We start from the raw sequence: 4,835 nt of genomic DNA on the forward strand, positions 1-4,835 counted from the left end.
AGAACAGGTGAGAAAGTGGGTTCCCAAGTACAGAGTTACCAGATGCCACCACTGGTGGCACTAAGAGTGATGGATGCAGCTGTAATAGTGCTGCAGGAAGAAGGGACCCTGGCAGTTGAGGCAGCACCGGAGCAGCACATCCATTTACACCAACACACCACATGCTCAGCAGCCCATTCTAGCAGCACTTCTAGATCACCTCACCCATAGGCAGACACAGCACTGTGCTAATTTGTGGAAAAAGGGTGGATAAAGCATCGCATCTGAGGCAGGCTGAAACAGATGCCCTTTTCACTTTATGAATAACTCAGCCCACTCCTTGAACAGCTGGTAGGTTGCAGGCCACATCCCTGTCTCCCTTGTGCACTCAGCTTTTGTTTCAGATCCCAAAGCTGCTCCAGCTGGAAGGGCCCTCAGGGTCTCCCCTTGCCAAGCACCCTCTGCAGCTCCTTGATTGTGACTTTCAGAGCTGCTGATTGTCATTGGTCATCGGACTCTTTGTATACAGGATGCAAGGAGGAGGAGGGGATATAGGGTAAGCCATGCTGCAGCCTCTCAAGGTTACCCGGAGGCTATTATTAGAGCTGAGCTGTTGATCCGAAGGCCCTCTCTTTGTCTCCCTACATCAGGTGAAGGCTGCAGACAAGCTTGCTCAGGGCTGAAAGGTGACTGACAGCCCCAGTGCTCCACTTGAGAGGGCAACAAGAAAAAGGCAGCCTCCTTCAGCCTCCATGCCTCACAGGCAAACAGGCGGCAGTGCATGCCTGCTGGGAAGTGCTCAGTAAGGGAAGGTAGAAATAGAAATTTTAAATTGTGTTTTCTCTAATGTCCAGTAAAATTGTGCCCAAGGTCAAGGTGCCAACTAGATGGACAAAATCAAGCCTATAACACTGTCAGCATTCCCTCAGTTTACCCCCATTGTATCAGATGTTGCAAAACTTACCCCCATCCCCCCCATTCACCCACTAATCTATGAACAGATGTTCATTTTGCAAACAGCTGTTCTGCTTGAAAATGGCACTGCTCTCATTCCCCTTCCCTGCTCCTAAAGAGAAGATTGCTGTCTGCACACGATGGCATAGAGAGAGGGTTTGAGTGAGCAAACCCTCCTCCTCTTCAGGAACAAACGCAACCAGGTTAGTTCACTGCACCCAGGAGCATGCTGAGTTATTTACAGCACATGTCATGCAGTGAAAATTAGGCTATTTGGTAGTGTTGAAAGTGACTATTCACAGTCTCCAGACACATTTAATACGTTTGGTTCTCTTGTCAGAACATCTTATTAAAATATCACAGCAAAGTGCAGTGGTGCTGCGTACAGACATTTCTTTTCAAATCCGCTCTCAGATTTGATTGCTCAGAATCACTGCTTGTGTCCACTGTTCTTCATGAAAGTTAGCAGGAGTCCTCCCTCCCAGCGAATATGAAGGAAGAATACCTGACATGAAGAGTCCAGTGACTAAATTTAAGTACAGCACTGAAACATGGAGGTCATTGAGATTCTCACAGTATTTCTTGTCAATATGCAACTTCTTTGAATGCACTATAGGAAACAAGAATAGCAAGATAACAGATCTATCACACAAAACAGCAGAACTGCCCAGTACAGCTAGACTAAAAAGTCATGGATCTTTCTTGTGATAAGTGCTAGTCTGCAAAATTTCAGGCGAACAGTAACCTCTGTGGTTAAATTTTTTTTTTTTTTTTTTTTTTTTTTTTTTTTGCGGGTATAAACACCTGAAATGAGAGAGGATTCTGAACAATAACAAGCAGATTTTGCACATCTGGAAGATGTATGCACATCCACAGAAATTCAGACACTGCCTTCAGCAAATAACTCCAAAATACTCTTCTGTCCACAGCTCTTTTTTTCCCCTTTCTGTAGCCTTTAATATTCTCATGGTTTGTCTGCTTTAGATTCTGATGAAAAAATAATCTTTTCAATCTAAGCTGAAATAGAATGAATTAAGCCCAAGCCGCATTGATATTAGCATGTAAATGATACTCACAGAGTCGGTGCCATGTTTATTGTAAGTGAATGTTACTATACAGTGCAACATTTTCCAGGGTCAAAAAAAGACTGAATTTTTATAGGAAATGACTATTTTCTCAGTATTCTTTTTACGCGGCGTGTATTGTGCTGTAATGTTAAGAACATTCATTAAATATATATATACATTTTTTCCCAAATCTCTTTTTGCAATGCTTCCATACAAAGGTGTGTTTTAAAGGCTGGTCTGCAGTTGCTGATCCCCAGCAATTACTCTTCATAATATCTTTCTGCCACCTTACCTAGACATATGTAAAAATAGGATGCACCTCACCAAGGAACGAGCTATGTTTACAGCTCTTTTTATTCCCTGTATATGATCTCATTCTGCCTGGAAACACACTGAACTGATACTGAACTCCCAAAAGAAGGAGGAAAAGAAATAGCAAACAATGTGGTGACTGAGCTGCTTAACAGAGCCTCACCTTCTAATGTATGCAGATTTGTAGCTGATTTTTCCAGTCACTAGCTCTTCAAGTTCACAATTTTGTATTCACGGGGGAAAAAAAAAAAAAAGCATATCTCTTTTCTAGTCTGTTGAGGCAGATTATAAATCCTCTCTCTCCAGTCTGTGTCCAAAGTCTAGATGCGCTAAAAAGGGCTCAGTGCTAAAGGGATTCTCTTTCTGCTAAGGCCTCATTGCACAGATGTTGGCAATTGCCATATGTGAGCTCATCTAACAAAGTATGTAGGACCAGGCCAGTTCAATTTTTGTGTGATATCCCTTAGAAAACCCCCAAGAGCACTAGAAAATGTCAGTCATTGCTTTTTATGGGATTTCCCTCTGTTTGAAAAGTTTAAATATTTATAGCACGGAAGCTAGAACACTGCATGCAGCCTGGCACACTCTGATGCAGCTCACTCTGGGCAAAACACAGACTCTCAGTCTGCTGCTTTCATGGGAGGCAAAACCCAAGGATCAAGGTGTCCCAAATTCTGTACCTACTCTGTAGAATCAGGCACCCAGGGTTCATCTTTGTCTGCAACTGAGTCCACAACAACCTATGGTTACAAATAACTAGCAAAACGGGTATAGTCCAGTCCAATGCACAGGTCACTGCCTTACACACTACAGAATTATTCTTCAGCTTGTAATTCAGATATAAGGAAGATCTATGAAAGTCCGGACAACAGACTTACAGAGAAGTCAAGTGTAAGCCATCATCATCACCCTAGGTGCTTCTGTTAGGTTAGCCACTGAATTAATCAGGAAGGGCAGGTGGAGTTTCACATCCAGGGCTTTCTGCATAGCTTGCCTTGTTCTCTAATTTCAATCATACTTCTTCCTCTTTAGTATTCACTCTCAGGCTGAAGTATTTAGTAGATGTAATCCTATTTCTTCCCAACTTTCATTTTGCTAGACTAGATAAGCCAGTATCTAATAATCTCATCTCATTAGTTGCCCTTGGTTCTCATATCACCTTGGTAGCTTTTTTCCTTTTTCAGTTTTCAGTTTAAATTAATCTCTTTTTTTTCCCCCTTATCTTTTAATATATAAAATGACTCTAAAATTCTCCAGGTATTCATACTTAATGAACTAGAACTTCCTCTTTTCTACTGAAAAATACTTTGATACATTACAGAAGCACAGCAATGAAAAGCTAGTAAGGGCCTACCTGAGACTGCACAAACGAGTCAGTCCTGTTCTGCTCTGTCTCTTGAGATTGAATTCCAGCCGTATCATATTGATGGTCTTGTTCTTCAGTCATTAGTCCACGCTTCATCTTCCCTATTGCCTTTGACACAGCAACTCTGCATCTTATGAATCCATGTATGAGCCTTTGCACTTTTGTGTCTCCGTAATTCATCATACTCCTATTGTTCTAATTCACCTGGTCCTCCAGTCCTGCCCAGACCACAGTCTTGTCCTCTTCAGCATTACCAACCCTGTGCCACTTCATACAGTGAACAAGTGTCTGAACCTTACATCAAGTTCTTGTGCCAAGTTCAATACTGTTGGATAGTGTTGGTTTCCAAACCTGTCCCTGAAGAACACTGCTAACCTCACTTATCCTGACTGTTCATTGTCATTCTTAACTGGTCACTGCTTTGAGTCCTGCATGAAACCTGCTCTCCTCATTACATAATTGCAACTATAGCTTCAGCAGTGTTCAAGACCTGTGAACTTCGTATTCACAGAAAGGATAGGCAATAATTGTTAAGTACAGTGTTCTAGAGTCTTAAAAAAAAAATACTAATGAATGGTAAAAGTACTGATGAAGGCAGTAATAACTAGAGGAAAGTGGATATCAGTATTTTTGTTTGTTTTAATTATTTTAAATTAGAAGTCAAAATATTGAAATGAGAACTTCCAAGGTATAAATAACTTCTGCTTGTTTTCTGGTCAGATCTTACATAACAGAAACTGATCTACCTCTACTAAATGTAAAAAATATTGAGAATAATGAGAATAATGCATTCTAAAGTGCAGTACTAAGAATAATAAATTAAAAAAGTCCTGCACTTGAATAACTCCTTGTAAATCATTGTATAGCAAATATTTATCAACACTTATTGTATCCTTCTGTATTTCTTACTCTCCTTATAAAACTTAGAAACAAACTATTTTTGTGAATTGTTAAGTGTGAGAATTTAGAAACAACTAATCTTCACAGGATATTACAGTCATAAATTATCTTTAAAAACCCTGGGCAGGAATCTGATGTACAAATCAATACATTATTCCTTTATGAGGAATTATCTCCATAACTATTATTAATGGGAAAATCCTCAAAGAGCATTAGTCAGTGAGTTCTTCTGACATCGCATTATAAATATGCAAAAC

The sequence above is a fragment of the Coturnix japonica genome, chromosome 1, assembly GCF_054131305.1.
Source record: "Coturnix japonica strain WE chromosome 1, WE-NBRP24, whole genome shotgun sequence".
NCBI classification, from domain to species: Eukaryota; Metazoa; Chordata; class Aves; order Galliformes; family Phasianidae; genus Coturnix; species Coturnix japonica.